Raw genomic sequence first — 25,492 nt, 5'->3', positions numbered from 1 at the left:
TCTCTGAAACGAATTAGGAGCTATTTTTAATCCGAAGGGTAATCGCGTGAAGCGATATGAGCCGTTGCTCGTTGAAAAAGACGTTATATCTCTTGAACCTTTTTCTAGTTCAATTTGATGGAATCCTGACATTAAGTCAAGACATGAAAAGTATTTAGCTCGACCTAGTTGATCTAAAATATCATCAATTCTAGGTAATGGGAATTTATCAGAAAGTAATTTTTTATTAATTTGGCGGTAGTCAATTACTAATCGCCATTTCTTTACATTTGACCCGGGGGATGATTTCTTAGGAACAAGTAACAATGGGCTATTATATTCGGATACTGACGGTTCGACAATCCCGTCAGAGATTAATTTTCCTACTTGCTTTTGTATTTCGTTCACCTGACTATGTGGGCTTCGATAGTTCTTTATATAGACTGGTTCATCATCTTTTAATCTCAGTCTTTGTTTATAAAAATTATTTGTGGTTATTGATTCGGTTTCCAATCCGAATATATCGCTATACTGGGTGCATAAGCTAGAAAGCTGTGACTTGAACTGTGTAGGGAAGTTTTTTGAAAGTTGTGATAGTACGGATTTTTTTTCTATTGTCTGGATTTGTGTTGACTACATCGTAGTTCGAAAGTGGTTCATATGTTAGGTTATCTGTACTGACTACTTGGTCGGTATTTGTTGTGTTTACTAGCATTATGAAGGCATTATTGGATGTTGCTATGGTATTTGCAACGTAAATACCATACTGAATTTCCTGATTTGGAATTAATACACTGTCTTCTTTGGAATTAAGTTCAATTTTCCGAATAACTTGGGATCTTGCTGGCAGAAGTATTGAATTATTGCCAGCACTATGAGCTATTGGTACATTAATTGGAAATTTTAAATTATTGGGTCTAATTATAAGCCAATCTTCAGATGGCTTGAAGTCTAATTGACAGTTGTATTTTTTAATAAAGTCGATGCCTAATATTCCATCGCATGGAATAGGGAAATGTGAATTTACGATATGAAAATCGTGTGGAATTATGTATTTAGTTGTCTGTATCTCTATAGAAACTAAACCTTGGGATTTGGTTATTTCGTTACTTATGCCTTTTATGTCTATGATGTAACCATCTTGGATGTTTTGGAAGTTATCCGAAGTTTCTTTTAAAATGGAAATGTCTGCACCTGTGTCTATTAAAAAGATAAGTTCTTTTCCAGTAGCTACATTGAAAAATGAAACGAATATATTTTGGCTGAGATTAATAGTGTGAACTCTGACTTCTTTTATTGTTGAGTATTTAAAGGGCTTTGGGAGTTTTCCGATGTGTTTTGGTTAGTATTTTGGGTAATTCTGACATTGCTTTGGTTATTGCCATTGTGGCCTCGGTTCGAGTTACTACCACCTCTATAGTTTCCTCTATATTGGCCTCGTCCTCCATTGTTATTTTGGTAATTGTTGTTATAGTTATTGTGATTACCACGAAAATTACCTCTATAATTTCCACGGCCGCGATTTGAGCCGCGCTGTGGATAGTTTTTGAAATATAGGACGGTGTTAGACTGTCCAGTTGCTTCAGTGCAACTATTGACAAATTTGGAAACGGCATCGTTCATAGTACTAAATGTGCCAGCTTGCATGATAAGTTTTACCTTATCGATTGTGCAATTTTTAGTCATTGCTTTGACTGCATGCTGCGTGGAATAACTTCTGGCTAGCTCTAAAGATAAACCATCTGTTATATATGCACCTTCTAAGGCTTTCGTCATCTGCTCAATTTCTTGTGTGTATTGGTTAGCAGTTTTATTGCGCTGCTGTAGGTTCATCAGCTTCGCTGATAATACTTCAACAGTTTCGCCTTTGACGTTGCCTCTTAGTCTGGAAATCACTTCAGTAATTGTTGTTTCATTACCGATTAGATTTCTGGCGACACCTTTTAGCTTTGTTTTAATTATGGAAACAGCTAATTCTTCGTGCTCGCCTTTTATTGATTCTATTATTTGTAAAGCATCAATGAAACTTGTTAAATTTTCAGCCTTACCGTCAAAAACTGGTATAAGCTTGGATGCTGTATTAATAAAGTCAATATTTGTTTGTGCCATTGTGATAGAGTTACTTATTTTGTTTTCTACTACACTTGAAGTATCTGAATCTGTTGAATTGTCCAGATCAGTGTATACCGCCGGAATAGTAAGATTATTTAAATCTTCATCTTCTATTTTGAGGTTTACTTCGGGAAGCTCTTCTGACTCCGATTCGTTCGTTTCTGTTGATTCCGGGTCAGGTGCAGTGTCAACTTCTATTGGAGTGTTTAGAACGGTTGGTACCGATAATTCTAAACTGAACTTTTGTTTAACAAATATTAAATTAGATCGTAGTCGTATCAAAAGTTTCGATACCTGTGTCCAATGATTTTGAGTTAATCTTTCCCTGTGATCATGTATTAGCATTCGCGCTTCATTAAAGCACTCTACTAATATTTCAACATGCTTCCTAACCGTGTTCTTTTGGATAGGTCTATTCTGGGTTAGTGACTTGTGTGATCTGTCAAAATTAGTTTTAATGTTTGCTAATTCCTCGTACAATTTGTTCCATTCCATGCCTTTAGTTTAGCCATACTTTGTAAGAAGAATATATTGAAATATTTTATATTTTTTTTTTTTTTATTTCATTTTCTTAGATTTTAGGTGTTAACATTTATGTGTAATCACTGTTGTTTGTGCTGTTTTTTTTTTTATTTATTTGTTTTGCTGCTTATATTTTATCCAGGTCATTTCCCTGGCTCATATACCTTTTTCTCAGACATTTATTATGCATCTTGTAAATTTTGTAAAAGAAAGTGGTGCACATGATAACAACAATGATTATCAAGAGTATATGTACCCAATATAGATTGATGTTGCTAGATTCTACCTTATTGATGACATTGGCAGTGGAATCCACTGTTTTTATGTCCAAAGTCATTTTGGTGGGTTTTGCATATACTTGTATTTTATGTGTATAAAGTGTTTTATTAAAATTATTATGATCTTCTCTTGAAAATTTACTTATCGCATTACTGCGCATTTAAATTAACAAACTTCCTACCTAGTTTTTTGCGCATTTAAATTAACAAACTTCCTACCTAGTTTTTTGCATAGCTTTACGGGCTACACGTCTAATCGGGCAGAAAAAGTTCCGCTCAATTTTACAAAATATTATGTTATATAAAAAAAATATGCATCGTAGTGCAATCAAAAAAATTATGCAACGCAGTGCATGGGTAAAAAAAAATTTGTTTTCAGCTTAGTTGGATTCTTTTTCTTCCTTCTACGTCAGCTGGTCGTCGCCAGTTCGGCTACGCTGACGTTCCTTCGAAGGCGCAGGGGGCGGTCGTGCCTCCCACGCTTGATAACTGCTGCAGCTGTCCTGGGCCTATTGGCTCAGGCGGTACCGGCGCTGGTCTTCGCACTGGTCTTCGGCTTCATGCATGCGTAATTGCATGCCGCAGAGTTGAGAGGTCCGGGGCAGTCGGTCGGGCAGACTTGTGGTTGCTTCGGCAGTGGCTTGGGAATATTTGGTTTTGTTATTAGTTTTTTATTTATAACTTGTATTTGATTTTCTGAGTGAGTTGTGACTTGTGGTACTCTATTTTGGAGGGTTTCCTTTAAAAATTCAAGCTCGTTGTAAAGTTTTTGCGCTGTACTCCATGCGGGCGGTGTTGCTTGAGCAAATAGCAGCCATTTTAGGCGGGCTATTCTTTTGTTAATTTTATTCTTCTGACCTCCACGTACCATCACGCACACTCTACTCACTCAGACGGGTTATTTTTTAGTATATCCTCCATGTATTATCTTCCTGATCCGCTGCTCCTTGTGACTCTAGTCACGGTCGCCATGAAATGTGATTGTTAATATTTCTATTTGTGTTTTCATTTAGTTTTATTTTTTGGTTTTATTTGGAGCAGCAATGGTGCCGCTCCAACGATCGAAGAGTCTCTGATTTTTACAATATTCTTTAAGTCTAATTAAGGCTAAGTCTCGTAGCTGCGCTGCTCGCAGGCGGCGGCAGAGAGACGGCTATGTACCTATATACTTATGTATAAAGGAATGTACTTATATATATTGCTATGCGCTCTCGAGTGGAGGCGCGAGGGGTATGCATATGCTGTCCGTTCGTTGCAATTATGCCGACGCTAGCACTTTCTGTGTGCGGGCTAAGCCATAGCGATCGGTTCATATTTCGGCCACTTAGGGGACTTTAAAATATGTAAACACTGCAACAAAGTGTTACAGTGCTTACCCTTTAAGTACTTTCGGTACAGTGGGTATTCAATGTATGTGCATACTACAAACCTATCCGAAGGAAAAACTCCTTTAAAAATAGATTTTGTCTTTGGATGCTTAGAAAGAAAATGTTCAATTTGTAAAGTATTCATTTTTAAAGAGCGTACGAATATTTTTATGCTTATCAATATCAATCATTGAATCGTATTCACAGTATACCAAGCAAGTAACTGCTTCAGCAAGTGGTTCCGAAAATCTTCCTTCGATTCTTATAGTACCTTGAGAGATTAAATTTGAACATATAGTTGAATTTGATTGATCAGCAGTTAAGTCAAAGCCTTATATAAAACTGTTTGAATCAAACATTTCCTTGGTAATTTTCAGTCCACGATCGTAATGTTTAATTCCACATGATCTAAAAAGCATATTATAACCTCTTGAGCTTTGAACCTTTTCAGCGTTCGAGTAATCGAACTCCAGAGCCTGGGAAGGAACTTGAACTCCATTAACCAATAGGTTAAAGCGTTGAATTTTAAAATGTTCAAATTGATATGGGTCTAAGGCTCGGTTACCTGAGTATGAGCGGTTTTTAACCATACAAAAGGCCAGAAAATTTGGTATTTGACCAATAACTGAGTTGAAAAGTTGTGCTTCTAGTATCTTTAAATTTGATTCAGTACCAGTTTCCATTAAATAAAACGCTGTTTTTTCAATATTGAAATTAATTCTTAAATCAACATTGTTAACAAGCAGTTTGGTTTGATTAAAAATATCTCCATGAACTTTTCCGAATAACTCAACCTTGTTACTATTTTGAAACATATTTTTAAGGGTCTCATTCTAGTCCGGATAAACATATTTTCCTGCTGTTATTCTCCCAAAATTTGGAAAATAACCTTGGGAGGCCAAGTGAATAGCTTAAAATTGTTTGCAAATACGCTCTATAGTGATAATTATAATCACTTTGCGATACCAGTATATTATTTAAATAAGCTGAAGAACTTCTAAATATTGAATGTAGAATATTGTTTACAACACCAATAGCATTTCCTTCAATGCTGTTGTTATCATTTTTTTTAAGTTGCACAACAAGTCGTAAGTAAACACTTGACAAATCTCGATACGTTTCACCATTTCCCAAGCAAACAAATTATAATGCCTTTAATTTCTTTTTCCACTTCCACTTTGAAAACGGGTAATTTTATCAATTGCTTTATTTGAAAGATTTTGTAAAGCAATTTTACTTTGTTCTTGAATTATATTTCTTAAAGGCTTTCTCCCAAATTCATTGATTACAGCCTTACCAGTCTCAGCAGCCTGATTTTTTATAGCAGTTATGCTCGAAAGATAAAGAGGTTTTATGTAATTAAAAAGACCGCTAAAAAAATTTTCGATTCCTCGTCCTTGTTGCACTATATGCGGAGATATGTAAAGACTTCCGATGTTGCTTAAGCCTGATAAGATTTCACCATGATGACTATTTTAGGTTAGGTTAGGTTAGGTAGGAGTGGTTGGAGACTAAATATTAGTCCCCTCACTTAGGCCACAATGGGCCCCTTGTGATACCACATGATCTCTGAAAGATCCGTTTCCCTAGCTCATGGGTTTTCTGCCTTCGCGAAGTATTCTGTTCTTCTTAAGAAACATAGTAGTTTTTGAATGCTTACGTCCTGAATGGCCGCAAGGTTCGGAAGTGTGTAGCTACCTAGGGTTTGAAAGCGCTTTAGGTTATGCGCTGGGCAGAAGCATAGGAGGTGTTCGATGCTCTCCTCTTCGTCTATCTCTTTGCAGCTGCGGCAGAAGTCGTGGTTACTTAGACCCAGCCTTATCGCATGAGTCCCTATAAGACAGTGGCCCGTGAGGGCATTTAGGAGAGAGGAGATGTCCTCCCTGCTACATTGTAGGAGAGTTTTTGTTCTTTTCGTGTTATAGTTTGGCCATGTGAGTCTAGAATTGTGGCATGTTGAGATTGAGTTCCAACGGTTGTTGGAAAGAGTATACAATCTCTGCCTGAGATGGAGCTTGCAGGTAGCCATGGGCATCCCTACCGTGTCCTTATCACGAAGGATATCGGCGGTTGTCCCCTGTCTTGCCAGCTCGTCTGCTATGCAGTTGCCCTCAATATTGCGGCACCCAGATGAGGTTGATTCTCAGATGAGTGGCCATCTCGTTAAGAGATTTGCGGCATTCAGAGATTGTTTTTGAGCTCGTTGTGTAGGAGTCGAGGGCCCTGAGGGCAGCTTGACTATCCGAGAATATGAAGATATCACTGTCTTTATGTACAGACGTGTTCAGGTGGGTAGTGGCTTCCTGAATTGCCATCACTTCCGCTTGGAAAACACTACAGTGGTCTGGTAGGCGGAATGAGACTTTTATGTCTAGTTCGGGGGAGAAGACTCCCCCACCTGTTTGGGAGTTAAACTTGGAGCCGTCCGTGTATATGTTGACGGCGTTTACGAATTGATGTGGGAGGTTGTCCCAGTCTGAACGGGTGGGTATATGAATTTTGTATCTTCTTTCGAAGTTGACTATGGGTGGGACGTAGTCTGTATAACGTGGTAGGGGTGAATGTTTTGATAGGATAATGGAGTGACCCGTGGATCCCTTTGTCCATGCCGCTGCTTCACGGAGCCTCAGCGCTGTTGCAGATGCCCAGCTTTTGGCAAGTAGGTCCAGGGGTTGGAGATCGAGAATTGTGTTAAGTGCCTCAGTGGCGGTAGTGCGCAGCGCCCCACAGATGCAGAGCTCTGCGCTCCTTTGGATCTTGTGAAGGATCCGGAGGTTGCAGTTCTTATCTAGAGAGGAGAATGGGCCTGACTATTGCACTATATAGCCAGTGAACTATCAAGGGGGAGAAACCCCACTTCCTCCCTATGGCTTTTTTACAAGCGAAGAGGGCTATGGCCGCTTTGCGTGTGCGATCTAGGATGTTATCAGTCCAGAGGAGCTTTTTGTCAAGGATGACACCTAGGTACTTTGCTTGGTTGCTAAAGGTTAGGCGCGTTTGGTGTAGTTTTGGGGGAACTAGAATTGGTACCTTGTACTTCCTTGTAAAGAGAACTAGTTCGGTCTTTTCCGGGTTAACTCCCAGTCCACAGCCAGCCGTCCACCGGGAAAGGGTGGATAGGGCTGTCTCCATTAGATTACAAAGGGTTTGCGGGAATTTGCCCTGCAGTAGGATAACCACGTCATCCGCGTAGGCTACCACTTTTGTGCCCGCCTCTTCTAGAAGTGATAGCAGTTTGTTGACCACCAAAACCCATAGAACAGGTGAGAGTACGCCCCCTTGTGGGGTTCCTCTACTGACATTCCTGGTCGAGAGGGCCGATCCCATAGTGGAGTGCACTACCCTGCTGGTTAGCATGGTGTGTATGAGTCCCACTATGGGCCGCTCAATGCCCAGTTCAGTCAGAGCACCAGTGATCGCCGTTGGGGTGACGTTGTTGAAGGCGCCTTCTATGTCTAGAAACGCTGCAAGAGAGTATTCCTTATTGTGGAAGCCTCGTTCTATACTGTACACTAGAGAGTGGAGGGCGGTATCGGTTGATCTACCCTTACGGTACGCATGCTGTGCGTCAGAGAGTAGGCTATGGTCGATGGTTAGTCTGATATGGGTGTCAATTAGCCTTTCCAGGGTCTTCAACAAGAAGGAAGAGAGACTGATCGGGCGGAAGTCCTTTGGGTTGGTGTGGGAGGGCTTGCCGGCTTTCGGTATAAAAATTACCTTAACGTCCAGCCACCTTGTTGGAATATGGTTTAGAGCAAGGCAGCCGTGGAAGATGGCTGTCAGCCAGGGAAGGGACATATCTAATGTCCGTTGTAGCTGGGCCGGGAAGAACCCATCTGGGCCAGGTGATTTGAAGGGCTTAAAAGAGTTAACAGCCCACTGAATGCGGTCAGGGTTTGAAATGTTGGCAATACTCTGGTCGTCTAGATTCACCTCTATGTGGAGGTCCTCCACTACCTGGGTATTGTTAGGGAAGTGTGTGTCTAACAGTAGTTCAAGGGTTTCCTGACTGTTTTCTGTCCAGCCATCAGCATTGGTTTTAAGATAGCCAATGGTAGCTGGAGCTTTAGCTAGAATTCTTCTGAGTCTGGATGCCTCCGCAGTAGATTCTATGCTACTGCAGAGGTTAGCCCAGGCTCTTCGTTTTGATATTCTTATTTCCTTTTTGTATAGGCTTAGTTTTGAATGATATAGATTCCAGGAGGATTCGCTATTGTTATATTTAGCTTTGTTGAAGTATGTTCTACACTCTCTTTTAAGGTTCGCCAGGGTTGGGTTCCACCATGGGGGTTTGTGCTTTGTTTTGACTGTTCTACTTGGGCAAGCCCTTTTTAAGGCCTCACCGCAGATATCAGTAAAAGTGTTAACTAGGTTATCTAATTCTTCACGGTTGCGTATGCGTGTCGGGGGAGCGAGTAGGTTCCTGTTGAGGAGATTTTTGTAGTATCCCCAGTTGGTTAATCTTAGATTAGTGATGTTCTCGGCGGGAGGATGGTCTAGACTTATTGTAAATTCTATGTAACGGTGGTCTGAGAATGAGTGTTCGATCCCCACCTTCCACGCTTCTAGTTGGTTAAGTAGGGGATCAGATATTAGAGTAATGTCTAGTACTTCCCTCCTATTTCTAGTGATGAAAGTTGGGTCGTTACCTTTGTTGCAGATGAATAGATTTGATTGAAGGAGATAGTCGTAGAGTAACTCACCCCTTTCGTTGGTGTTTGTACTTCCCCATTGTGTGTGGTGAGAGTTAGCGTCCCCACCCAGGATGAGTTCCTTAGATGAGTGAGTGCGTATGAGTTGTTGTGTAGTGGTGTTTGGTAGTGGCCCTTCGTGGTCGTGAGCCAGATAGAATGATGCTATGGTGTGATGGGTGTGTTCGTTTAGCTCCAGTCTGACCGTGGTAAGGTCGCCTTCGCTAAACTGTGGAATAAGAAATGTGTTAAAGTGTGTTTTTGTAAGAATGCAGGTTCTGGTTTTACCCTTGTCCTTGGTGTAAAATAGCTTGTATAGGGGGGTTGATAAGCCACAGATGTTGTTACCAACAATCCATGGCTCTTGAATGAGGACTACGTCTATGTTGCCTGTTGCCAGGCGGGTGAGGAGGGCAGCGGATGCTGCCTTGCTGTGGTGCAGATTAATTTGCAGAAACTGCACCATCTTTGGAACTGGGGTCGGGCTGGGTACCCTCCGCTTCCTCCGCTATGTCCTGGAGGACAGAGCGCCCTGGTCGGGTTGTGTCCTGGGTGCACAGCTGTTTCAGGCTCTCCGTCAGCTCCGAGTCGGTTGACACGTAGCCGGTGAGGGTGGCCTCTTCGTGATCTGGTTCGTCGTCGCTCGGGGGTTCGTACGACGCACAGGCAGCCAGGTTGTCTGCCGCTATCTTATCGGTGTCATAAATACGAAGCTGCACCTTATCGAACCCGTAGTTCACTCTGTGCTGTTGGGCTGCGAGGGGTTCCAAGCAGGCCTGGTTTAGGAGGATAACCACGCTCATGGTGACTCGCTCGGTTTTCTCCACCTTGACCACCTTCCAACCGCCTGTTGGAAGTTTTGGGTTGAACCTGGTCAGCAGGCTGAGTATAGCCTCTGGTTCTGATGGTTCCGACGGCAGCCACACCCTCGCTCTCGGTCGAGACGGGATGTCTGCAGCCTCACAAACTGCCAGCTTGGCCCCGGGGTAGACCTCGCCGACTTTGTCAATTGCAGCCTTGTAGAGTGCTGCCGATCTCTCGTCTTCGCAGGCGATCAACTTTACGTTGCCCTGGTACCACCCTGCATCTGTGCAATCGGGTGGCGGTCCTGGGTTTTCGTCCAGCACTTTCAAGGCCACTGTCGCAAGGGCCCGTCTAACCAGACCCCAATGGTTTCTTGGGATCCTTCCGCCTTCATCGCTCTGGTCGATGACTCCAATGATCTTCCGATCCTTTACCACTTCCGCAAAGGATCTCGACCATGTGCCGCGGTTGGTTACTTTGGCCTTCTTGCTCGCTGGTTGAGCTGACTCCATCGACCTCTCTCGCTTGTTGCTGGTAGTCATAGCGATGTCGAAATCTGGGATAACTGCCTTCGCCCAAGCTATGTCCTCTTGGATTTTCTGGTAATCCAATTTCGATGCCTGATCCTCACGTATCGGATTGGTGGCCAGCCGTTTGAGGATCCTAGAAGCCTTCTTTCTTTCAAGAGGTCCTGCCTGGTTAGGTGGTACCCTCTTAAACTCCTTTGCCCTGGTACTCACCACGAGACCGGCTTTGGCGCTCCCCTCAGGTTGGAGTGGCTGGTTAGCCACACCTACGCTGGTGGGAGGCTTGGGCTTGTCGCTATGGCGAGTTGGGCTTAGCCGGCTGCGTTGTTCGCTGGCCTTGGCAGGGGTAGACGTCACGTGGACTGGGGTAGTCAGAGCCGTGATCTTGCTCTTTCTTTCGTCTTTGGTTACGACTTCCGACTTTATAAGAGTGTCGGGCTCTCGTCTTGTGCAGTCTTTTTGTTTAGTATTTGTTGAGTTCTCCATGTTAAATCCCACGAGCTGCGGAGAAAGGACAGGTCCACCCGGGCAGAGATCCGCCGTACCCGGGTAAGGCTGACTTAGAACAGGCGGTCGCCACTTGCCTCAGCTCACCGTTTGAGACTGAGTTATTTGATGACTCGGGCTCCCAGCCAGATTGACTCTCGGCACGGTACGAGTGACACCTTAGTCCAGCCCGGGGTGAGATGAGTTGTGTGGGTAGGGAAGAGGTAGGTTCAAAGAGTGTGGGAAGGGGTGTGTGTGAGCTATTTGTCGGAGGCGGCAGCACAAGCGCGACGTCGGTACTGCTACGGCGCAGATACCCGCTGACTGTCCGGGGCTACTTATTTGCGCTTCGTGTTGGGGGCTTGGCGGTAGCCGGGCCGTGTCCAACTTCCACGCTTATTCGTAGCTACCCTGGAGAACCAGGGCGCTCACTATCCGCAACCTGCGACCCGTTCGGTAGCCTTCAGCTCGGCGCCCTCAGAGCCATCCCACTAGCTCTTTGGCCGAATGATGACTATTTTAGTTCTAAATAAATAATTTTTGGGTATGCATTATTTATAGTCCTGACCTTCTCCTTCTTCTAAAGTGAAGAGTAACGAAAATGGTACCTTATATCCATTGGAATCAGTAATTAGTATTGAGATTTCATTTGGTGACCATATGTCCAAAGGTTAATATTCAATATTATTAAATTGAATATTTTGTTCTTTTCCATTATAATGCAGTACACGAAGGCATAGCGGTCTTTTACTACCTACTGACCTTGGTTTTATTATGTCAGTGTAAATAAAAATCAATCCATTTTCAGGTATATTCGTTTGAATGGATACATTTTTATATCTAAATGTTTCAGCATTTACAAGACTAACAAATTCGGTTTCTTCAACGACATTTTTATCTTGGTTAGGTGTATTTTTAATGTAATTATTCAAATATATATCTGTAATACCGACTTCCCAATCATCGTTCATGTCTTCTGGAATGTTTACAATGTTTGTAAATGCACACTTTACGTTGTCAGGAAAAACATTCATTGAGTCATTACTTAACAATGTGATAAAAATCTCATTTAAATAACCCATGCTTGATTTTTTATGGAAGTTAATGATACGAAATCCAATTTAATTTATTTTTACCGGTTTGTACGCGGTTTTTTGTTCTAACCGATCGCATTAACCTTTCACGTCCTGTTACATATTTAAAATTTTGATAAGGTTAAGTTTCCGTTTTTAATTTTTGTAGTTTTCCTTTTAATTTACGTTGTCGTTCATTAAGCTTCACTTTGAGCACTGGTTTCTCTAATCCTATTTTCTTTTTATCTGTTTGACTATCTAAAAAAGAGGTATACTACATTTTTTTTTTTTATTTGAAATAAAATCCTCATCATCACTTTCAGGCGGTAAATCGGGGAACTCAAATTTTTCCTGACGTAAGTGTTCGTGCTTTGATGTTGATTTTGATGTGCTGGGCTTTATATCAATCCAATCAGTGGTTTGGGATTCACTTGTTCTGGTTGTAATAGGATTCGCTTTTTGTTCATTTTGATGATTCCATGATTTATTACGTTTTTTATTTTGATAGTAACTTAATTCTTGACGAATTTTGAGCCATCTATCGAAATCACTTATTTTGTTATTATTCAAAATTGGTAAAAATTTTAAATTTATTAATTCATTTCCTCTATCATTGTTGTTTGTAAATCATTTTCATTTGAATAGCACCCAGAATATTCTGAATTAAAAATGTCAGATCTAAATCTTAAGAGATCGTTAATGCCCTGAGTGAGATCAATAAGTAAATATCCGTGAGGTTGTTCCGTTACTTCTTTATATATTCTAAATAGCTGCGTTGTGTTTTCTGGGTATATTTGTCTTGCTAAACATTGAAATTGAAGCTTATCACGAGGATTTTTGAAAGCAACAATGTATTTGGTATTAAGTGAAATATCTCTGGTGTGCGAAGATTTATGAAATATGTTCTGAGTTACCACTATTACTGATAAATTCCTATGGTGTGATCCTTTTGTAAACAGCTCACACACATTTTTATTAAAGGCTCCTATCATCAAGTCATCCAATATTAAAAGAATTGGTTCATTCGTTTCATTTTCAACTGTTTCAGGGACTCCTTTAAAATATTCAATTTTTTCGAAATTGGGCTTGGCACTCTCCTCTGCATAACACCAAATAATTCGATCTATTGAAATATTAAAAAGGTTATTCTTTTTGGTGCTTAGATTTTCTAAAAAGGTTGTTTTTCCCGATCCTGAGGGTCCACAAATAAGCATTGTAAAAGGATGTATAAATTGTGTAAACATTTTTTTATTAAAAAAATTTATTTTCTTCGGAATGAATTTTAATATATTATATTATTACTAATTGCTTATATAATGTTTTAAAGTTACACTAGGTTTTATTAATACTCTCTTGATCGCGTTTCTTGGAGCAGTTCTTCTCGAAATGAGTATCAGATCCGCAATAATTACAATAAATAAGGTGCGTGTATCCATTTTTACGGGGATCATTTCCAAAAAATCTCTTAAAAGAATCCATAATAAGAGACAACCTGATAGGACCATGAATTTCTTTTTACTAAATTTTAAACACATGTGTCACCATTGCTATATATTTTATAATTGGTGTTTTCTAAGAATACAAACAGCTTAAATAAATTATTTAATGAACATCGAAGTGGAAGTTTTTTCTTATGTATTCTACAATTTGTAAAAAAATTGGGTAGTTGAGTTAAACTTCTTCCAATATCTAAATCGATAATGTTTGTTGATAAATACTTGATTAAAAAATTCTTTTTAATTTCACCACGAACAAGATCTGTGTGATACTTATTGAGTGGTGTTAGTATTTCTTCAAGACTTGTGTATGGAATATCTCCAGCTGACCAATCCAATCCGTTTACGTTCTGCTGGTTAAGGTGCTGCTGCTTAAGAGCTCCATTATCCAATTCTTTAATGTTATATGGCGGTTTTAAATGAAAAAAATAAGGTATAACAGTTCCAGCAGGCATAAACGCCAGCTCTTTAACGAAAACTTGTTTGTTGTTACCAAGTACATATCGAAAATCTACTATAATGCTTGAATTACGATCGACTGTGTTCATCATTGGTTGAGATTTTTTAATAAACTGAGGGTGTGCCAGCTAGGGCTTTCTCCTTTATATACCGGTAAGACTAGAACATATTTTCAGTTTATTTAAAGTAGTCTTACCTGATGGACATGTGTGTATTTAAAAGAAATAAAACTTCTCGAAAGAAACAGGATCACGAAGTCATTTTTGGATTCGAGTATTATGTTGTTCATAACTTAAAATTGAAATGTGGTCTGTCAACTACTCGAAAATTTTTGCCAATGGTTTGGATGCAGCCTCGGCTGAGGAACTTGTGAGATGGTTCCAAAGTCGCCTAGCTGGGGCAACCGAGCGGGTCGCAGGTTGCGGATAGCGGACGACCTCTCTCGAGGTCAACTGTGAATAAGCTGGTGGGATAAGTCAAACACGGTACCGTGGACGGAAACCCCAGTAAATAAACAGTCCCGGACAGCCAGCGGGTATTTTGCAACGAAGCAATACCGACGATGCGAGTTGTTCAGCCGCATCTAAATAGTTGCTTTACACAAACCCACTCCCAACACAACACCTACCCAACTCCCCTCCCAAACAACATTTCACTCCGGGCCGGACTACGGTGTAATACGGACCGTGCCAAGAGTCAGCCTGGCTGGGGGCCCGGATCAAAAATAGCCCAGTCTCAAACGGTGTGCTCAGGGACATGGCGACCCCCTGTTCTAACTATCGCCTTACCCGGGCATCGCGGATCTCTGCCCGGGCGGACTTTTCCCCTTCTCAGCAACTCGTGGGACCAAATTATGGATCAAAAAACAGAAGACAAAAAAACAAAAAACATAGAGACGGGTACTCTTAAAAAATAAGACGAACAGTGGTTCCACCTTCCATACCAGCACGGCCCAGAAAGGGCCGCATCCCAAACTGGGGAAGATGGGTGGCAGAAAGCCAACCGCAAACGCCTCCGCTACGTGCGCATCTGCGCCGAAAGCAACGGTAGGCACTGCCAAGACGCTCGGGCCACCCGCTGGTGCTAAATATACATACGCAGAAAGGCGGACTGCCGCCCAGACTCTGCGCTCACACACCAGGAGCACCGTTGCCACGCCTTCGCCTGAATGGCTAAAGAAGGTAGAGTGGGCAAGGAAGGTGCTCCCAAACTAGGAAAAGCCCACTCAAGAGGCGACTCAGGCGAAAAGGCAGCGATCCCTCGAACTACCCGGGCCATCGGCGAAGAGATCTAAGATCCAGCCATCGGTCTCTTTCGCCGAAATCACGAAGAATCGTGTATTACTTGGCCTGATTGACAGGGGAAATCCGGAGGGCAGGATCCCCAGAAACAAGTGGAAGGCAGTGGAGTCCCACCTCCTCATTTGCCTGCGCATGGTACGAGAGAAGCCAGGCACCTCGCCCTGCTGCATGGACGCGGGCTGGTACCAGGGCAGCGTCAAGGTGGTAGCATGCGACAGTCAGCGGTCGGCTGATATGTACAAAGAGGCAAGCAAGCTCGGCGAGGTTTACGAAGGGGCGAACATCGTTGCGCTTGACTGGTGCGATGTCCCCAGTAGACCCCGAGCCAGGATCTGGCTTCCAGCAGCGATCAAGACGCCGGAGGACATCCTCTTCATGTTGCAAGAATGCAACCCGCACCTCCCCACGAAGGACTGGAAAGTCGTCAAGGTGGAGGAGCATGAAGGGGATGTCAACCAGGCGGTTTTGGTCCTGAACAAGGAGTCAGTAGCTCCGATCGAGACTGCTCGTGGAGTGCTGAACTTCGGGTTCAGTGCGATACACATCAAAGTGTATAAGGGCGACTCCAACGCCGCTAGCAGCTCTGCCGGCAACCCAGCCGAGCAGGTGCTTGCTGAGGAGTTGGAGGCACCTGGTGGGCCGGAGGACGGCTACTCTACCATTCGTCGCTAAGCAGAGAGATGCGTGCGCTCGGACCGGCAATCGAGGACGTGGACCTTAGCGACACAGAGGAGGCCGACGTCACTGTGGTGGAGGTTGAAGCTGTAGATGTCATTAAGACTTCTACAAATAAACCTTCACCACAGTAAAGCAGCGTCTGCTGCACTTCTGCTTCGCCTGACAGAATGCGGAGCCGACCTAGTCCTCGTACAGGAACCTTGGGTTGTAGGAGGCAAGGTTGCTGGACTAGGAACAAAGGAATACAAGCTTATGCTTGACCCCAAAGAAGGTAAAATTCGAACCTGCATATTAGCCAAAAGGCATCTTAGTATATTTCTACTTCGCAATTACAGCAACGGAGACAACACCGCAGTAAGCCTGGAGCTGCAGAGTGGCTCTATAAGGGTTCTATCGGCCTATTTGGCCTTTGAGAAGGAAAACCCCCCAGATGCGCTGGTCAGAGGACTAGCAGAGGAATGCGAAAAGCTCAAGAATGGATTGGTAATAGGCTGTGACGCCAACGCCCATCACACCCAGTGGGGTTGCCCAAACAACAACGACAGAGGTGAGTCTCTTTTTGATTTTATTCTAAATTCGAACCTATTCTTATGCAATAGAGGCAATGCCCCTACTTTCATAACTAAAGCTTGCCAAACGATCATAGATCTAACTTTGGTATCAGATTCACTCGTAGGCGCAGTCAAAAACTGGGCAGTCTCTGACGAGCACTCCTTTTCGGACCATAGATTCATAGAAACCGTATTGTCCCTTGATTCGCCCTTGCCGGTAAGCTTCGCCAACCCCAGACGAGCGGACTGGCACAGGTACAAAGAAGTTCTGACAAATATCCTCCCCATGGAACCGTCAGAAAGCATCACAAACCCACATGAGCTGGACGAAACAGTATACAAATTCACAGATTCATGCAACACTGCCTTCAAAGTGGCATGCCCCACAGAGAAACCAAGAGGAAGGAAAAAACCCCCCTGGTGGACCCAACAACTATCTATCCTCAGAACCAACTGCAGATGCCTGTTTAACAGAGCAAAGGCGGGAAATGAGGACACCAACTGGCTAAACTACAAATTTGAACTAGCCTCCTACAAAAAGGCCATTAGAAGAGAAAAACGAACGGCATGGCAGAACTTCTGCTCTGACATAGAAAAAACAACTGATGCCGCAAGGCTCTGGAAAATACTCTCTAAGACAGCCGCGCCTTTGAGCTATCTTTAAAAAGCAGATGGATCATGGTCAGACTCGAGTAAAGAGTCCTTGGACCTGCTCCTAGACGCTCACTTCCCGGGGTGCCAACAAGCAGGTCATCCACCTGAAAGAGGAGCAGGAGAGGGAATCGAAATAGATCCACTCCTATCATACCGCAACATGAAATGGTCCATTCATAGTTTCAAACCATACAAATCACCGGGACCGGACGGAATAACACCGGCTCACATCCAGCAAGCAGGACAAATAGCCATTAACTGGTTGAAAAAAATCTTCCAATCCATCCTGGCGGTAGGAGAACTACCAACAGCATGGCAAGAAACAAAGGTGGTTTTCATTCCCAAGGCAGGGAAGGCCACTCACACCACAGCAAAGGATTTTAGGCCAATAAGCCTAACATCATTCCTGCTTAAGAGCTTTGAAAGAATGATAAGCCTACACATAAGGGCCACCGTAAACCCGACACAAATATCAGAAGCACAACACGCTTACATCAAAGGTAAGTCATCCGAATCGGCGCTACACTTGGTGGTAAACGGCATCGAGAAATCACTCAACATCAAGGAATACACACTGATTGCCTTCCTGGATATAGAGGGAGCCTTCAATAACGTGCTTCCCACCGCTATAACAGAATCTCTCACAGAACTAGGGGTTGAGCCGCCAATGGTGAGGCTAATCCATAAATTGCTGATAAGCAGAATGGTCACAGCCACACTAGGGACCTCAACCCAGACTGGACTAGTGAACAGAGGCACCCCGCAAGGAGGTGTACTATCACCCCTCTTGTGGAATATCGCAGTATAAACAAGGAAGAACGCTATAGTCGAGTACCTCGACTATCAGATACCCGTTACTCAGCTAAAGGGACCAAAGGGAAATGGAGATATGCAAGCAGCAAAGCGAGATTTAAATGCGCCACCTACCGGCGGAAGACAGATTTAAGCATTGTGGGCGTTTGGGTAGGCGTGGCAAATTTTTTTTTGGATCAATCGATAGGCATTGACGAGACCAATACATTTCAGTTAAAATTTTTAATCTAGCATACAAATTGTGGGCGCCACAGGCTTGGGCGGTTTGTGGGCGTTAGAGTGGGCGTGGCATATTTGCGTAACAAACTTGCGCTGCGCACAAGGCTACGGAATCTAAATCTGAAATCCCAATACTCTATCTTTGATATTTTCCGAGATATCCGCGTTCATATTTACGATTTTTTGAAGTTTGTGGGCGGTTTGTGGGCGTTAGAGTGGGCGTGGCAAACTTTTTTTTGGGTCAATCGATAGGTATTGATGAGAACAATTCATTTCAGTTTAAATTTTTACTCTAGCATCAAAACTGTAGAAGCCACAGTTTTGGGCGGTTTGTGGGCGTTAGAGTGGGCGTGGCACTCTACTGAAACAAACTTGCGCTGCGTAAGAAGCTCAGGAATCTGCTCGCCAAATCTCAATAGCCTAGCTCTCATAGTTTCCAAGATCTCAGCGTTCATCCGGACAGACAGACGGACAGACGGACAGACGGACAGACGGACAGACGGACAGACGGACAGACGGACAGACGGACAGACGGACAGACGGACATGGCTAGATCGACTCGGCTAGTGATCCTGACCAAGAATATATATACTTTATGGGGTCGGAAACGCTTCCTTCTGCCTGTTACATACTTTCCGACGAATCTAGTATACCCTTTTACTCTACGAGTAACGGGTATAATAAACTACTGCGGATTCTGGAGGGAGGAGGTTGTAAGGTCGTGGCATACGCAGACGACGTCGCCATCATCTTTAATGGAAAATATCCACAAACACTTTGCGATCTTATGACCGCTAAACTTAAAATGCTATCGGAATGGACGATAGCGAACGGACTCGGGGTAAATCCCTCGAAAACAGAACTTGTTCTATTTACGAATAGGTACAAAATTCCACAACTTAATCCACCCATTTTAAACAATTGTAATCTCTCCTTTAGCGATCACGCCAGGTACTTGGGGTTAGTACTAGATAAACGCCTCAAATGGGGCTTAAACAACCAAGAGAGAACCAAAAAAGCGACCATTGCACTTTACTCCTGTAAAAAAGCAATCGGGCTAAGATGTGGCATGTCCCCAAGAATAGTTAACTGGATATACACAGCGGTAGTCAAGCCAATCCTACTGTACGGAGTGGCTCTGTGGTGGACCGCCTTACACAAACAATGCATACTGACTCCTCTAAACAAAGTACAGCGAATGGCGGCTTTGTGTATTAGTGGAGCCCTTCGAACCACCCCGAATGAAGCGCTGAATGCGATCTTGAACCTCCCTAGCCTGGACTTAGCAGGCATGGAAAGGGCCAAATCGGCAGCTATTCGACTGAGGGACATAGGGCAATGGAAAGCCCAATTATATGGCCATGCTAAAATTCTCCAGCATGATAAATCGATTCCGAAAATCACGGATCTATGCAAATCTATTGAATATAGTCACACACCCTTTGAGGCCCTGATTCCTGATAGAGAGGAATGGGAACAGGGCCGACCGGGCACGACGGACGCAATCTGTTTCTATACAGATGGCTCCAAATTAGAAGGACACGTCGGCGGAGGTGTATACTCCGAACAATTAGATATCAGGAAGTCATTCAGGCTCCCGGACCACTGTAGCATCTTTCAGGCGGAGGTCCACGCTATAAAAGAAGCACTAACCTGTTTAAGGAACCTTAGCCTCCAGAGAGGACACCTAAACATATATAGTGACAGCCAAGCGGCTATAAAGTCGATCTACTCGACAAACACCAACTCTCGTACAATAGCAGACTGTCGCAGATCTCTCCACGAGATGGCAAATCAGTTTACTATCAGCCTAATATGGGTTCCGGGTCACCGGGACATCGTAGGCAACTGCATAGCGGACGAATTAGCCAGGCAGGGCACCACCAAGCCTCTCCTACCAGGAGAGGAAAATGTCGGTATGCCCATGGCTACTTGCAAGCTAAACATAAAAAACCACTTTAACACACTAGCCAACACCCATTGGCAAAACGCACCACAGTGTCGCATATCTCACCAGACATGGCGTGTGATAAACAACAAAAAAACCTCGGAGTTACTCAAGCTCAGCCGCACAGAGTGTGGCATGCTGATCCGAGCTCTTACAGGCCACTGGCTTGTTGGCGCGCATGCCGGCAGGCTAAAAGCCCCGCAAAATGATTTCTGCAGAAGCCGTAGGGATGAGGAAGAAGTGGAAACGGTAGAACACCTTCTCTGCTTCTGCCCAGCCCTATGCAGACTCAGACTGAAACACTTAGGAAGCCCCTTCATCGACGATCTTACCGAAATATCGGAGATTAATCTCAAAAGCATAAGTGCCTTTATTAAATCTTCCGGGTGGAAGACATGCTGATCAGCTTAACACAAGCTGAAACTACTAGAAACGGGACCCTAGAGAAGGAAGAAACGAGATCATGCGGTATCACAACGGACCCATTGAGGTCTAAGTGTGTCGGACTATAGTCCGACAGCCGCCCTAACCTAACCTAACCTAACCTTGGATGCAGCAAAGTAAAAATAATTTCATTGGATTTGACAAAGACGAATGGATGCAACTGCTTACGTGTAAGGAATTTATTCAGTTAAAACTGGACCAGTATGACTTCTTGATGCCTGATACAATTATTGATCATCCGTGCTTGCATTCCATAAAATGTAACTTTAGATTTAGGAAATCAGATAATCAGTACGTTTTTGTGATTAATCAGTATGGTAACAAAATTGAGTTTGATTCAGAGTCCTGGAGATCATTACTAAGATTAGGCATATTTTTTACTACATTTTCATGTTGAAACTCCATATTACGACAGCAAGTAATATATCTTTACAATAATCATATTATTCCTAAGTGTGTATCTTTACAAAAATTCGATATTCAACTATCTGATTTAGAAGGTACCTATGATAAAGATGTGCAAATAGATTTAACCCGATTATGTTTTGAAATTTCCATAAAGATGCGTACAGAAATAAAAAGAGATGTTCTTGTATATAAGCAAGCATTATTGACTAAGCAACCATCGTTATCAAATAAAAAATAACACTAATAAATCAACACCTTAAGATGAGCAAACAACAAGTTGTCGATGAAATTCATAAGGCAGCGCTTTATACGGCGAAAGTTCGTTCAAAAAGAGATAAATGACACATGGCAAATTGATTTAGTTGAAATGAAACCGTTTTGGAAAGAAAATAAGGGTTTTAGATATTTACTGACCGTTATTGACACGTTCTCAAAGTATGCATACGCCGAGGCAGTTAAGACAAAGTCTGCCCTGGATGTAGCAGAGGCAATGAAATCTGTTTTTAAAAAGAGTAAAAGTACACCCAAGAATATTCAGTCAGATCAAGGGAAAGAACTTTTTAATTCCACTTTTAGGAAATTAATGGATAAATTTGATATAAATCATTATCATACTTATACGCATCTCAAAGCTTCTATATGTGAACGCTTTAATCGAACATTAAAAAATCGTATGTGGAAAATGTTTAGTATGCAGGGTAAATATAAGTGGATTCATAACATCAATTATCTCATAAATCAATACAATAATTCTTATCACCGAACAATTAAAATGAAGCCTATAGATGTCTGCTCGAAAAATGAAGAGTTTATTTTAAAATCAGTATATAATATACCAAAAATATTTCCAAAACAAAAATTTTTAGTAGGTGATTTTGTTAGAATAAGTAAATACAAGGGGGCATTTATGAAGGGGTACGAACCAAATTGGACCACAGAAGTTTTTAAAGTTTTAAAAGTCAAGTCTACGTACCCCGTAACATATGAAATACAAGATTACATGGGTACCCCTATTAATGGGGCATTTTATGAAGAGGAACTTCAAAAAGTGAAAGACAAAAATGCTTTCCTAGTAGAGAAAATACTAAAACGGAAAAATAATCAAGTGCTTGTAAAATGGAGCGGTTTCGATTCCAGCCACAAATCATGGATATCTGTAAATGACCTGCTAAAATAACACCAGTTTACAAAAAAAAATTGATGAAATACGCACTTCAGGAAACCTTTGTTTTCCGGTAAGATACATCTCCCTGATTAAGAAAAGGGCATTTAAAATTTTTTCTATGGTACCAATTTTTTTTAAAGTGTAAAAAACGTTTTTCGCACTTTTTTATTTTTTAACTCGAGTTGTGATAAACCGAATTCGGTCATTAAAGACTCATTTTACAGGTAATGGAATGCCCTTTAACTTTCTTGTACACATCGTTGAGTTCCATTCATTAGTTTAGAAGCTACACTTCGTCAAAGTTGAAAAAGTTGGAAAAAATGCAAAAACGCTGGCATAAATTGCTTCTTTAAAAATACACGCCTAAAAACCGAAATTAGTTTTATGTTGTTTTCTTAAAGGCTGAACTTTAACGGAGAATATAAGCCATTGATCACGACAATCCGTTGGTAAATCGATTTTTTACAGATTTTTAAACGTATATACCCAAGTTCAGTGTTCGGGAGCAGCGGCCGTTAAACATTATTTTAAATTTTCAGTGTTGGGGAACGTAAGATTTTGGTGCAAGTTGTAGTGCATAACGTCAGTTTTCTTGCTAATTTCTTGCTAAAAATATATGAAAATGATTTCCTTGTAACTGCAATCGCATCCTTTTTAGCTTGCCCAGCACTAATAGCAAAGAAACTGACGTTATGCATAACTACTTGCACCAAAATCTTACGTTCCCCAACACTGAAAATTTAAAATAATGTTTAACGGCCGCTGCTCCCGAACACTGAACTTGGGTATATACGTTTAAAAATCTGTAAAAAATCGATTTACCAACGGATTGTCGTGATCAATGGCTTATATTCTCCGTTAAAGTTCAGCCTTTAAGAAAACAACATAAAACTAATTTCGGTTTTTAGGCGTGTATTTTTAAAGAAGCAATTTATGCCAGCGTTTTTGCATTTTTTCCAACTTTTTCAACTTTGACGAAGTGTAGCTTCTAAACTAATGAATGGAACTCAACGATGTGTACAAGAAAGTTAAAGGGCATTCCATTACCTGTAAAATGAGTCTTTAATGACCGAATTCGGTTTATCACAACTCGAGTTAAAAAATAAAAAAGTGCGAAAAACGTTTTTTACACTTTAAAAAAAATTGGTACCATAGAAAAAATTTTAAATGCCCTTTTCTTAATCAGGGAGATGTATCTTACCGGAAAACAAAGGTTTCCTGAAGTGTGTATTTCATCAATTTTTTTTTGTAAACTGGTGTAATAAAACGCAACAATAACAAGTTTAATTTTGTATCTATTTACTTACAAATTTTTGTTCTTATAATATAAATATATAAACATTTATTTAATAATGGGTTTAATTTTGGATACTACTTAATATATGTTCAATATTATAATGACCATGAGCCAATGTATTACAATTATCTGGTAAAATATATCTCTTATCATCCTTATAATTAAGACTTATTTTGTTCATAATTTCAGTATAGAGGATGTGCGACCTACTTCGAATAACTCGCTGGGATCCATAAAATGTTTTTTTATATTTTATACATTCTATATAATCTTCATGATTCAGTTTTTTAATAACTGATTTCTTAACTCCTTTAATTTTTTTTATACATTCGTTTTCGTTTACTTCCTTATCAACTAAACAAGAGTATGCCTTAGCCTTAAGTCCAGCAAAAGAAGTCATAATTCATAGTCCTGTCCTTGTTTGTTCTATGTACCTTCCTTGCGAACCGTATTTGCCCGAAATAAAAATGGGCCCGCGCGTAACAAGCACGTGCTTGGTGTCGTTTGGGCCACTTGTTTGTACTGCTCTTAGTGCATCAACGTTCAACAAATCAAATTCTACCTGCATGTTCATCCTTCATTTTTCCAGGTTCCCTATTATTAGCTTGAACTATATTAAATTGGTTGTCTAGTTTATAATTTGAGGTATCGAATCGTTCGGGAATTTCTTTTATAGTTTCGTAAAAGTCTTCCTCTGAAGATAAAATAAATGAATCTGTATCCATATAAATTATTTTCGAAGAAGGACTTTTAAGTAATAGAAAATTATAATCAAATTCATACATTAACCATTTAGATAATTCTAAAACAGCAACTCCTATATATATTGGTTTATCATACATAATTTTTGATGGTGTTGATTCAATCGCTGCAAGATCTGTCCCGAATATCTCAACGCTATGGAAATCATGTCTAGCTATGCGTTGCCTGAAGCCTGGCGAATTTTGCCTTGATTTATAATGTTTTACTAATACTATATTTCTTCGCTTGGCGACATTTACCATTGTTTTGCCATATACTGCTTTATTCATTAACTTTTAAAAATTTTTTTCAAAATCATTTTCGGCTAGTTTTCTTTGATCAGTGTTTAAATCAATATAAGGCTTTAACCAGCATGATTGTGTAAAAGACAAAACCCTATGTATTTTTTTTACAATTAAACCATGCTGTATACAAAGTTAAAGCTGTTTTAAGTGGATAATGTATTCGCTTTTATTCGTTAAATCAGCTATAAGTTTTTTCTGCTTACCTCCTGGAGGAACTTTGTTTTCTGGACAGAAAGGCAAGTAGTTATGTGAGTCATGCCGATCAGTAGGATATTCTAAATCAACTTCTAATATATATCCAACATTTCCCTCCACAGAAATATTTTTATAATCGAACGATTCTAATTGATCATTACTTAAAAATTTAAATCCTGAAAGCGGTAAGGGTTGACTCATTGCCCAACCATATAAATTATTTGCATCAATATAGATCTGATAGTTATTTGGTTTACTTGAATCAAAGTTAGTTATATATTTATTATTAGCTATAGAAATTCTTTGGGTACATTGAGTTAACCCACCCCTTATCGCTCTTTTTAAAAAATTGTACATGTCTCCGTCGCTACTAAGTTCTAAATTTACATTAGTATACTTGAGCATAGCATCCCAAGATATTGACGGTGCTGTAACATAGTTAATAGGGTCTAGCTTATAAATTTTCTGACAAATTTTTCTAAAATTTTCGAAAACATCGGTCAAAATTAAAACATCACTTTCTAAATAAAGTTTTATATAATCTTTTTTAGTATTACAATTGAAAGTTTTCCAAACCTTTTGGGCAAAATTGTAATCATCTATACTACAATTTTCTTCGCTGAGAGAATTGTAAAAACTATCAATGTCAGGAAGCTGGGTATCCTCAAATTTTTCAAAACTATCTAAATAGTCGTAAGGGAAAACACCCTTCCTACGCCTTTGCTTAAATTTTTCTCCCTGAAATTTAGTACTTAGAGTTTTAAAATCTTTGTCCTCCATGTAGCTCGATAGTTTTTCTAAGCTCGAATTTAAAAATCTAATCGAATCGATGTATCTTATTTTGAATCTATTTGAGGCATTTATTTTAATTGTCTGCGTTAGCGGTATATAAAGCTCTTTATTACATGGTTGGGGCTTAAGTCTCCTTCTAATTCAGTAATGAATAAATGTATGTCATATTTAGATAAGTTATGAAATA

Source organism: Drosophila subpulchrella, unplaced genomic scaffold, assembly GCF_014743375.2.
Source record: "Drosophila subpulchrella strain 33 F10 #4 breed RU33 unplaced genomic scaffold, RU_Dsub_v1.1 Primary Assembly Seq66, whole genome shotgun sequence".
Classification (NCBI taxonomy): domain Eukaryota; kingdom Metazoa; phylum Arthropoda; class Insecta; order Diptera; family Drosophilidae; genus Drosophila; species Drosophila subpulchrella.
Note: the sequence above shows the minus strand (reverse complement) of the source record.